A 13,349-nucleotide genomic window follows, 5' to 3' on the forward strand; every position below is an offset into this window, starting at 1 on the left:
TTTCCTCTATTATTTCTGTGGAAATGTGTTAATTGACAAAATGATGGGCTTATATTGTGATAGATTTACCCCGTTTTATTAAATGTGTGGGGTTGGAGTCGCTCTCTCAGAGGGTTTTCCTTAATTATTTAGTTATATTAGATTATTAAATATTGTTTTATCATGTCCACCATTATTTCCAGCTTAGAGATTGAAAGAAGTAATTTTTGTTTTTGTGCAGTATTTAGATTTCAAATATTTAATAAATTAGCCTTTGTTCGTAAAGTCGGACAAGAGAAAAAGTAATGGTTTATATGATTACATTGCATGCCACAAAAACATCTATTGTGATTTTTAATAATAAATCTAACAAAATAAAATGGAAATCTGCTATGATTTGTTAATGATTGAGTTAAGTAATATGTTGAAGGAAAAAATGATGAAATGCTGTATGTTAACCGGATCCATTGGATAAGTGCACTTTCTGTTCCCTAGCTCCCTTTGCCACTGAGCGTTCCATAAACCATTAACTTTTTAAAATTAGTTGTTTTTTGACGTATTGTTTTGATAGTTTAAAAGGTAAGTAGACACCATGGTTTCTAGCAAATGATGCATATTGATTACCTAAATTATTGCCTATATTCCCAGGGTGAATTTTAACAAAAGAAAAATTAGGGTTGCACTGTGCATTTAAGTTTCTCAATTTTTATATTGTATTGATTATTTCATTTGGATTAACAGGGTATTCATTGCTTGTAGGACTGATAAACTGTCTGTGAAAATATTACAGCCTCGGGTTGTTTGTATAATTATTAAGTATTCGATTGATTTCAGAATAGCTACTGCTTCTGCTTCAAAATTGGTGTTATGGTTATTTAGGGTATATTTTCCTATTTTTAAAATCCCTCCATTAGATTTTGTTATGGCAAAAGCTGCACCGACTGTATTTAAACAAATTGAAACATCTGTGTAAATGTTGAATGTATTTATATTGCTTTGGAAGGCGGTAAGATTGTGTATTCTATAATCGATAGAGAATCTACTGCTTGGGTGCACGGCCCATAAATTAATGGGATATTGAGTATATTGTGGTTGCAAGAACTAGACTTAAAATTCACTGGCTTTCCTCTCTTGAAATATGTTAAACATAAATATATCTAAATCTAAAGTTTACGTTATTGGGCGAATATCACATAAAGCGGGTAAAATAATAGTTGAAGTAGTTCAATATGCTTGCCAGATTTTGAATAATGGAATTCTTTGAACATAGATTATTTTACTTTTGAAATAACTATTGTATTCTTTTTTCCACTATACACGTGCCTCGTATATTATGTAACGTTCAATGTATTATAGGTAAATTTTCCTCAGTTGTCAAAAACTCAGTCATTATTGCACAGAGGAGAATCGAGCTAAATTAAATCTGTGTTTAAGTACTTTTTACAAATACAATTTGCATGCGGAATAAAAGGTAATTGAGTATCAAAAATGGGGCCTAATATTTTTATTTAATCTTTGAATTTTAATTTGGGGTTGATAAATTTAATTTGGGGAAGGTGTGTTTGATATTTCCTCGAGCAATTAATAAACAGCAATATTTTTCGGAGTTAAAGGTTAATTTTCTCTCTGTAGCCCATTGTGTGATATGATATAAAATATTCTCTGAGCGTGTTTCAAATTCCCGGCGCGAAAATCCCTCTACAACCAGCACCATATCGTCTTCAAATGCCCGGATATAATTATAGATAGGAATGGTGGTATTTAATAAATCATGTATTATGATATTCCATGACAATGGACTTAGGGGAGGACCCTGTGGACATCCTAAAGTTACGTTTTTGTTATTGGATTGTGTTCTAAGTTATAATAAATAGTTTTGTCTTTAAGAAATGAATGAAGTAGGGAGTATAAGGTACGTGGACAGTTATGTTTCTTTAAAAATTCTAGAAATAATGGCTAGCATACAGAGTCAAACGATCCTTGGAAATTCTATAAAATTATTGTAAAAATATTCTGATGGATTTTAAGTTTATCAAGGTATTGAGTTAAGTGATACTATAATGCTTTGGTGGAAGATTTGTTGTGGGTAAAGCGCTAGGGCTGGAGTCAATTAAGAATTTTAACTCGATTAATCGCCACCCTTTAATCGATTAACTAATCGATTAATCGGTTGCGTTGGTTTTTATAAGTAATATATTCAAAAGAATGGGCAACAACTCGTCTTTCCTCTGAAGACTTATTTTACTCTCTGTTACACGGCGCGAAGGACATTTAGAATTGGGGATACATATAGTTCAACGATTCAAAGACTCGCATATGTTTGCTCCAGCTCCGAAGACAAAAAAGTTTGTCCATATTGTCCGACAGGAAGACAAGAAGTCAGGGCTTGGGCGATGCTTTCTCCTTTTTTCAGAGAAAGAGGCAGTCAACTTTCCGAGAAAGAGGGGGCCAGTCAGGGTGGTGACGGCCAATGATGATATTCGCCCAATGCAAGTTCCCGGGAAGTCGAATAATAAGAAAAAAACAAAACAAAGTTGTTCGATCCCGCTGGACACATTACGACGTTGGTTGGTTTACGATGGCCAGTGTGGCCACGTTTATTTCAAAACAAAACGATAACAAGTCAACAGTAATCTACAAGACAAAACTCCCAAAATTAAAACCCATACTTTAGTCCCCCAGTTTCAAGAGCCGAATCTGCCTGACCTCAAAAGCCGAATCCGCCTGAGAATCCTCTCGGCACCAGTTTTGCGGAGTTGGCACTCCGGAGCTGGAATGATTCCGGAATCATTCCGCATTTTCACGACCCCGGAATGGAATGGCGGCAACGTTGAGGGGAATGGAATGGGAATGGAATTAGGTGCCTTTTGCCCGGAATGGAATGGGAATGGAATAGACACGGTTATTCTTTTTCTTTTTTTTTTCTTTTTAGGGTTTACGGTCAGCTAAATTGAGCCAGTCAGCGAGTCAGTTGCTCAAAAATAAAATGAGCGGGAAACTGCTAGCCCGCTTAAAGGCCGACGACCAGACTCGAGATTCTGCAAGGCAGAAGACCCTCCTCTCTACGCCTTCGGGCGAGGGAAGCGAAGGATGGAAAGAAGGGACCAAGAGGGGCGGGCATGGGTGGAAAGGGTAGGAGGGAGAGGAGGAAGCGGGTGAAAAGTGGAAAGCGCGAACTGGTCGTCGGTCTTTAAAGCCATAACAAACTTATACGCAAAAAAAAAGCAATACAAAAGACAAGCGTCAAAGCAAAGGGCAAAGGGGGAAAGGAGGATAACAGTGGCGCCTTTTACGGACGCGCAGGCGTCGGACTTCGATGGCGTTACACGAGAGCGAAACAAGAAACCAAGCACCAAGCAAAAGAAAAGGGAGCGGCAAACGAAGAAACCGGCATGCACAGCTGCTCATCGTCCTTCTTGTCATGCTTTTTTTTTTTTTTTTTTTTGTTACGACGGTTTGTAGGATGCACGCGCGCGCACAGACTGAGATCTGCGAGCGGAAGCGACTCATAACTCGCAGAGCTCTGGCAACTCGTTGACTCAGGCGCCGCCGAAAGATGATCAGGTATTGTTCTCTTATAGTTGAAAGAGCGTTAATTGTTTAGCAGGCAGCCAACTTTGCTGCCTTCCACGTTCATTCGTGCGCACTCCTTTGAAGCGCGAAATGGGGGTTTGCTTCGGCATTAAAACAAAGCGAGGTCCACTTCTTCTTCTCCTCTTGCGCTCTGCTCCAAAACTTGGTTTTTTTTTTGTTTGTTTTTTTATATCGCATTTGTTGCGCAAGTCCGCCTTTTACTTGCTCTTGGTTCCGGTGCTCGTTTTCTGTGGTATATGTTTTAGTGGGTTGGGGTTACACGGATTCCCGCTCATTTCCTTCGACTTTAGTCTCTGCATACTTCGTTTCACCTTGCGATGGACCGCTGCGGACGCTACGAGTCACCCTAGGCAATCCAGCACCGTGAGCGGGACTGCAGGGTCACGCGACACTCAGAAGGCAGTGGATTGGTTTCGATGGCTCTCGTGCTGTCTGTTGAGGTCCTTTGTAAGGTGAAGTAGAATATCGTCACCGCTCTTGGTGTGACCGAACTGACTAGACCTGCATGCCGAAAGACCGTCCCGCGCCAGACGAGGCGGGACCGTTGCTGTGGTCCCGCCTCGTCTGGCACTGAGATAGAGAGGTGGGTGCTAGCTGCCACTCAGGTTTTGGCTTCCGCGCTTCTCGGCTGTGCGGGCTGCATTCGTGCTCCTTATCCTGGACCCTGTTTGAGGCGGTGAGAAGTCAGTTGGAGGGTGTTGTTGAGGAAACACGAAGAATGTCAATTCGAACGGTGCGGTATTACCCCGTTAATTGAATCTTGATGTGAACAACGCGAACAACCGACACCGAGGTAGAAGAATGAATCGGTTGGTACCGTCTGCTGCTTGAACCCACCTCTCGATCAGCGCGAAGAGGACAGATCAAGTCTGGGCATCGTGGAAGACATTTTTCGACATTAGTCGTGAAGAAAATAAACAAATAAACAAGCTGCACGCTGAAAGTTGTGCAACGAAACTATACACGGTGCAGTCGGCGTATATCATTGAACTTTATTCGCCATATGAAGAGGAAACACGAGAATGAGTATGCAAAGGGTGGAAAAGGGCAGGCGAACCAGCCAAAAATTTAATTGAATATGATAAGAAATATCGAGATTCGTAAAGCAAGCCTTGAGTTATGTTAGCGGAAAACAAACAGCGCAAGTACAAGGACAGAGTAGAAGGCGGTAGACACACACAGCGCTTTCTACTCTGTCCTTGTCCTTGCGCTGTTTGTTTTTCGCTAATATGAATGACCAACTAGCCCAATCGTCAACACTCTTGAGTTATGCGTTTTAAAACAGCTTTCGTGACCTATACGGTGGTAATGCAAAACTATCGATAATTTGACTACGGATAGTTTTTCCGTAACTATCAATAGTGTCGCAGAACTAACGATAGTCAACTATCGATAGTTTTTCGATAGTCGACTATCGAGGGTTTACTACGGTTGATCGAATGCCATTTCATCGAAGCACGTTTTAGAGAAGGGACACGTTTTATCGAAGCACGGTTTAGAGAAAGCGGAGCCTCAGTTTAGGGAAACGCCGTTTATTGAAAAGGGGACGCTTTTTAAAAAAAGGCTTTCCTACTTCTCGCGTGTATCACTGGCGGCTGTCCCACGGCCCCAACCATAATACCGATGGCAGCTGTGCTAACGGTCCTGTTTGCGGTGCAAGTGTTGCGTCTGTGCGCGTGTCACGTATTTCGTTCTTTTTGCAAATAAATCGCCAATTCATCATTACTCGTTTAGTGCAAAATATTATACGCATGTTTCAAGACTTAACGCACAATAAGAAAACAAAAAGTGCAAGTTTCGATATTTTCAAAGACATACCTCTATGCATTCTAAGTTTCTAGACTGAAAATGCATACAAGACGCGTTTTTATTTTTTTTTTTTATTGAATAGATGAAGGACTTGCCTAGTTCCGTGCATACGTGTTTTTCTTAATTAGTGTCCTCACATTTTTTTTAAATATTTATTCAAAAAGAGCCTTTTTTATGCGATTTTAAAGTATCGTAACTCAGTTTCCCATCATAAAGCCGCAACTACATTTAAGGGCATGCTCTTAGCAAACATAGGAACTCAGCATACAAAAAAAAAAAAGAAGTGCAACGCCAGCAGTTTTCTTGTAAACAGAACTTGATTGTGATAAATTTTCAAATTTCCCTTAACGCGTTCTTGGTTTTCTCAGACAGTGTTCTGGCATCTGATCTATTTTTTTTTTTAATTGTATGCTAGAGGAACTGAGCTGGTTCACTGCAAGCGTGATTTTTTTTTTGTATTCTTATTCAGATTTGTTTAAAATAATTTTAAATCATGGGACTATTTTGCGGCTCGACTTTGTACGCAAGAAACCGGCTTCAAAGAAGAGGATCGACAGCTATTTAAACAACGATTCTTTAATTAGAGCTTTTATCGTTCTAATTAAAATCACTTTCTATAATTGTAATTTTTTTAAAGCATGCTAATTGTCCTAAATAATAAAAAAGAACCGGTGTTGTAGCAGACGACGCGCACTTTCGCTATCTTTTGAAAGGTGGCTGAAATTCGAAGTTGAGAAGTTCAGGCAAAGTGGCGCTGATTCTGTCCTTGATGCAGAGGATTCTTTTTTCAAATATTTTCTCGCGCTACTTCATAGCTCTTGCAATGAGTAAATAATATTGAGTAAGTTCTTGAAAACATCTATACTCCGTTTCACCTTATATTGTACCGCAGCGAAGGCTGGAAGCGCGAGCTCACAGCGTTGACAGCTGCCTTTACTGCACGAGAGCTTGTGCCGCCGAGATCTGCCCCAGAGCAAGGAGCTCGCGCTTACAGCCTTTCCTGCGGTACAGCATAAGGTGAAACAAAGTATAGCGCCCATAAATAAGCTATTCAATGCTGCCCGCCATGTTCCGACACTACGAAAAGTGCAAATATTGAACACCTATAATGGTGACGACGAAGCGGAATTTCTTTCCCCTCACTCCAAGATTTTTAACAGACATTTTTTTTAAGGTTCCAGCTTTGCAACCGCGCTGGTTCTGTTTTGTTCGCCTGTCGTGCATGTGTTTGAGCTTTTCAGTTTTAACATTACTCTGCTCTTAGACAACTTACGGAGAGTGTTGGCTGGTCCTTATGGACCAGCCACTGCAGCTAGTCATCGTGACTCAAATTTGAGGCTCAAGAAAAGGGTCTAATAAACCCCCTTTCCATGAAGTGCTCTATCAAAAGCGTTGCACGTGTGCGAAACCTCACTAGGTCGTCTTTCTTTGGATTAGTATTTATTTCATTTATTCAATTAAGAACAATGTCAGACAATCGAATTTCATGGTGTTGGTTTAATAACGCAACGACTCCAAGCTTCCAATTTGCGCTTTACACCAACCACGACTCTTGTCCTTTGCAACTAATTTAAGCAGCCAGGTCCGACTTGCTAGAAACAGCGTCTCAGCTGGGACTGTGGGAAAGAAAGCAATGCCAAATGCCAGCGCTCGAGCTGAGCGGGACTCAAGCCGCGTCTCAAGACTGTCGCGCGCCCCACCCTTTGCACTGCTTTCTTTCACTCGATCTCAGGTAAGACGCTGTTCTAACAAGCCGGCCCAGGATCAACACTTGTGAAGTTTCCTCGCGCTTCTCTCTCGTTTCTTGGAGTCCGCAATGAGTGTTGCGAAATAAAATCCAACGAGATGCTCAGTGCTGCCCTGCCATGCTCTTCCATGACTGGGCTGGAGAGCGGTTTCCTTGTGGCAAGCACGTAGCCAGGATTTTTTTTTTCTTTTTTATGGGGGGGTGGGGGGGGGGGGGGCGCCCATGACAAAATGTTGTATGAGGGAGAGAGGGGAGAGGAGTCCCCAGCAAAATGGAAGATTTCGGGGGGGGGGGGGGGGGAGGGGGGAGCGGCCCCATGGGCCACCCCCCGGGCTACGTGCCTGCCTTGTGGCCTACACTCTCGCCGAGGAGCAATGAGACTTCTTTAGCCGCGTAGGGGTGCGACCACACAATTGCTATACCCAACGCAGCCTGAGCCATCCTGAACAGCTGCTCCCCGACCACTGCGATTGAAAATGTGTGCAATTATACTTGCTTGAAATAACTGTAGTAAGCCGATTGAAATAAGTTTCGGCCTACAATAACTAATTGCTTGTCTATACAAATTTGTTTCTTAAGGAGACGAAAAAAAAGACGTGTTCCGCAAAAGTCCCTGAAGGCAGCCGGCCTTACGACCTGTAAGTCTAATTACTCTAAAACGTTATCCAACTCAACCCCGGAGCGAAGAGGACAACACGGTGAGGAGGACGTGCCTCTCAGAAGGAATTAGAGCGCTGTAGGAGCGGTAGGGTTACAGCGACCCCTCCAAGCTGCCGCAGCAGGGAGCAACTACTCCCGGTGCAAAGGCCATAGGAGATAGCGCCTGCTCACTCTAGCCCGGCCATTGCTCTTCAAACTGCTGAAGGAGGCAATGTCGGCTCACACAGGGGCGTTTGCTTATGGGTTCCTACGTTACGTTATAACTAGGTCTGGGCACTTGATCTATAACCTAACGATGAATCAATTAATGATTTAATCGTGATTAAATTTTTAACCAGTTACTCCGTTAAATTTTGACAAAGGAAGAAGTAAAAAATTAGCGCTTTCACCACGCAGACGTGTACGAGTACTCCTCTATCAAGGCAAACTTTAGGTGAAGATTTGACTTAAAGGGGCGAGATGGTGTGACCCGAAAGAAGTGGAGAAGGTTATACTTGTCCCAGCCATTTCAACGCCGTGCGATTGTCCGTTCGTCCGTTGTCCGCACGTTTAGCGCAGCTGAGCCTATAGACCAGGCACGTAGTCAGGGGGGCAACCTATGGGCCCCCCCCCCCCCCCCCCCCCCCCGAAATCTTCCATTTTGCTGGGGACTCCTCTCCCCCATCTCCCTCACAACATTTTGTCATGGGCGCCCCCCCCCCCCCTCCCTCGAACCCCTCGAAAGAAAATCCTGGCTACGTGCCTGCTATAGACCTATTACTAAATTACCCAACCATCAAGGAGAATGCAGGGAACGGTGTTCCACGCGCAGCACGTGCTGGCCTCTGCAGCAGTAACTGTTCTAAAGCAAAAGCCCAAAACAAATGGCATATTGCAGGCGCGTTCGTGAACACTTTGGTTTGGTTATTTACTTCGAATCTTTTATACCTGAAATGCGTGCGCGTGCGGCGCGTGGAACACCATTCCCTGCATTCTCCTTGATGCTTGGGTAATTTAGCAATAGGAAGTATTTACTGGCGGCCATAGCTGTGTGCAGGACTGCTGAGCGCGTGCAGATGGCGAGCTTCCACAGTTCTTTTCTAACGTGCATTCCACGCCATCAAGAGTGCCGGTCTTAGCAGCCTATTAATGTGGGCTCGTTCAGAGCATGCGCTCTAGACATCACCCACAAATATGGCGCCCAGTGAATACTCCTTATAGGTCTATTGTTAAACAATCAAAGGAGTTCCCTATTGATGGAAAATATTGATGAACCTGTTTGCTTCTGCGGCTGAAGTAATAATTTGTGATTGTGGCTGTCTTTCGGCTGTTCCTAAATACACATCGAAGTTGATTTAAAATCTGAAATTGTACATTTTGCCATTTATCACAAATTTAACAAAGGCAAACAAAAAAATTCATTTTAACTTTTCTAAAACTATGATGCATGGGAATGTGCGAAACCTGCTATATTATCCAAGCATCATGGAAAATGAAGGGATTGGTGTTCCACGCGCCGCACGTGCTGACGTCAGCCCTAGTGACTTCTCTAAAGCAAATATCTAAAACAAATGACACCTTGCACACGCGTTTGTCAACGCTTTATTTCGGGTATTTACTTCGAATCTTTTCTACGGGGAAGGCGTGCGCCTGTAGCCCGTGGAACACCAGTCCCTGCATTCTCCTTGATGCTTGGGTAATATAGCAATAGGTCCATCGATTAATTATTCGATTAAAATTGACGCCCAGTCCTAATTAAAACTTATTCCGCGGGACATCTGTGCTTCACGTGTCGCGTGCAAAACTACTATTTGAACTGGATCCCGTGCCTCATTCAAACCACGAATGTCCCGTAGACTTTGAACTTTGCACGTGTTCTCGCGCAAACGAAAGCGTACGAGGGCGCGGTCATTGCTGTGCTTGTGCCATTTGCTTCCAAGGGTCGCTCGAGACACAGGTCTGGTGCACTGGCGCATTTGACGCTACTTGCAAAGTAAACGCAAACACATCGAGGGGCTTCATGTCTCTGGCCACCGCGGAAGACACGTGCCACGGGAAGGTGCACCGCCACCATTCGCTTCCGAGGAAGGGGTGCTCATTTCAGTGCTGCGCCTCCATTTGCTTCCAAGGGTCGCTCGAGACATGGGCCTCGTGCTCTGACGTGTTTTACGCTACTTGGAAAACAAACGCAAACACATCCAGGCTCTTTAGGCGGATGTAAATCCCCTTAATAAAGGCGTTTTTATTTCTTTGGTCAAGTACCGCCCACCATTGTGGTGGAAACACGCGAGACACGTGCCACGAGCGGCCATTCGCTCCATAGGGCCGCTCAGTTCAGCGCTGCGCCTCCATTTGCTTCCAAGGGCCGCACGAGACACGGGCCTAGTGCACTGGCGCATTTGACGGTACTTGCAAGACAAGCGTAAAGAGATAAGGGGCTTTAGTCAAAGTCAAATTGGACGTTTAGTGTTTATACAGTGTAAGGTTGGTCTGCCAGGATGAGGCGACACTGGTTTACACTGTAGATGAGCAATTTTGCCAGTGCAGTACGACTGCTAACCTGGGGTCTTTAACGTGCTCACGCAGTAGTGATACACGACCGCACGCCGGTACGATGCTCATCCAGATCGAAACGGGCAGGGGTGGGGCTCGTGTGAACAAAGCAATAGCTAGATTAAACGGATGTCCACCTGCTTTGATCATGATCACGATCATGAGCAGATTATGGGAGCGGCATACACGAGGAGCTGGCACGAGAGGCACTTCGGCGCCTCGTCACTTCGTCACAAAAATGCGTCCGAACTGGACATGCTCGCGCGTTTTTTTTGTTTTTTTTTGTGCGTTTCCGAACCACCCGCCTCGCGCCCGTTATTTGAGTGGTAACTTTAGCGCAGCACGCGCTTAAAATCTTTCGAATATTCACTTATACAGTTGTTTTCAATGACGTTCATCAAGTTTATTAGTCAAGCCATACGTTTATTTGCAATAAATTAAAAGGCTGTCATTGTTTGGAAGCCGCAGGTTCGCTATCCGCACATACGTTCTGGAAGGAGTGGCTAGGTAACGTCAGTGCCTTGGTCTGCCGGTTCTTTTTTTTTTTTTTTTTTTATGCGAAAGCATTAACTGTTTCATGGAGCCAACCGGTGTTATCAGCTTTTGAAGCGGCGCCAAAGGGCACCTATATTTCCCTGTTCTATGGAGCGAAGCCTGAAGTCTGTAACAACGAATTGATGGATACATTCCTATTGGCTCGCGCGCGCCATGGTTTCAAGGAACGCCACCCCGCAGGGAAGCGCTCTCCATGACCCAGCGTCCCGGCCTCCGGTAAGAGGGAGAGGGTGGCCGGGCTCTGCAGAGCGGCCGGCCGCTCGAGCTCCATCAGGGTCCCGCTACCATCGCATAGCTTTCGTGAATGGACCAAAAGATTCCAAATGAGATTCCGCTCGCTATTTTCAGTTGCGAGGTCCCTCGTACTGCAAAATAATTTTTGACGGAAACCGAGGCGCTCGATGTCGAAACTGATCATTTCAAGCAGAAGCGGATCATGTAAATCAGACATAACAAGTCGGCGTTTTCTACCAGTTACAATGTTCAGCACCACCTCCTATTTACTGTTTACACTGAGTCAATTCAGCCTGAACATCCATTAAGTTCTGCTTGGGAGAAGAGCGTGTTGGTTTAAGTCATGTATGAAGAAAGAACAAAACAATTAAAACAGGGACAAGAAAGATGTGGTTGTGTTGTCCATGTTTTAATTGTTTTATTCTTTCTTCTTCCATGATCAATTAATTTCATAAGCCTTTAGAGGCCTATGACTCTTTTATTTCGCAATTATCGTGAAGACAGCGTGCATGTACCTTAATCTGGTCCACGGTTCGTTGTCATTTGAAAAGGGAAGATGGTCTACGGTGCTTTGCCATTTGAACGTGAACGTGCAGACGGCCATAGGAACGTAAAGACACACTGAACTTTGGATGATCTGGACCGCTTGGCGGTGCTCCCGTGTACGTGTTGCAAAAATAAAAATAAATATTACGACAACAAGTGTGCGTGAGTTAATAATAATAATAATAATAATAATAATAATAATAATAATAATCCTTATTTTCAGACATACATTTGTTTGAGGGGCTGTGGCAAAAGAAGGCAAAAGGAAATTCGGCACAGACACTTAAGATTGCTTACGTGTGGGAATGCGAAAACATTGTAGTTCCTTTGGTGAAAAGACTTCGATTTAGTTTTTGCACATGCGTTATTTTTGCCGATTCGTTGTGTGACGCGCGGGAGACAGCGGGCACACTTTATACACTCATGACGTGGCGCCACCTCCTCTCCACTGGCTGCGCCGTCACCGGCCCAATGACGCGCGCACTTGGCCACACCTTTAGTCAGCCAGATGGTTGCGACGTGACGCCTGCAATGACGCACGCACTAGGCAGACCTTAGTCAGCTGCAGGACCGTGGAGCCGCCGTCGGAAAAGCTTGCCCGTCTCGCCCCCCAGAGGCCCGGGATCGATTCCCATCCAGACCGAAATGTACTAAAGTTTCTTTCCAAAGCCACTGATTTACTTTGTTTATAGGAACCTTCGTGAAAATTGTAACGTCAATCCGAGCATTTTTAACTTGTTTTCACTCTTTGCGCCGTCGGCCATTTTCGGTACCATCGCTTGGTCACGCCGCCGCCGCTGCCGCCGGATTTTCGTGTAGTGGGGCAAATAATCTTTTCGCATTAAAGAGTCTTCTGACCTGGCCATCAGCCCCTTTTTACAGCATTCAACGGTGTACAGGACCTTTGTCAGCATAAAAAGCAATTATACATAAAATAATCAAATAGACATTGGCTAAGCACCGTAGAGTCGCAGATATTAATATCAACTTCATCAAATGTTTGAAATAGCAATCATTCACATCGACATCGTTGAGATCACATTCATTTACATACAATGTCAGCGCTACTGTAAAATTCTCCATTTCTGTTGCATTCAAACAGATATATATACATATATATATATATATAAAATATATATATATATATATATGCATTTAAGTAGTTGGTATATTTTTTTTCAACATCAAATTATCCATAGACTCAAATATTAATGAAAAAATATCAAAAGCACTATAAAAATCACTTTGAAATCTGCTACCCACTCGCCTAACAAATTTTAAGTTAAGGTCACTGGGGCTGAAAAAGTGAAAGTCATTTACAACTCCCTGTAACGCCGAATTAGAGCGCAGCTCTTGAGGACGAGGGAAGGTACTGAGGGGAGAGGGTCATGTGACCTCGGGAAGAGGGGGGGTCACGTGACCTCGGGGAGTGGGGTTCATGTGACCTCAGGGGGGGGGGGGGGGGGGGTCACGTCCTCCCCCGAGGTCACCGAGCTACCCGAGGTCCTCCCGAAGGAACCCGAGGTCCTGACGCCGACGCCGACGCCGCTCAAGCTGGTAACGGGCGCCTAAGAGCTGCGCTCTAAAATACACTTTTACTCTTTTCTTGAACATACAAAATCTTCGACCTCGGCGCACTATTTCAACAATATTGGGGTGATTATTTATAAGGTCAGATAATTGGTAATTAAGC

Source organism: Ixodes scapularis, unplaced genomic scaffold (assembly GCF_016920785.2).
Source record: "Ixodes scapularis isolate PalLabHiFi unplaced genomic scaffold, ASM1692078v2 ptg000494l_1__unscaffolded, whole genome shotgun sequence".
In the NCBI taxonomy this organism is placed as follows: Eukaryota; Metazoa; Arthropoda; class Arachnida; order Ixodida; family Ixodidae; genus Ixodes; species Ixodes scapularis.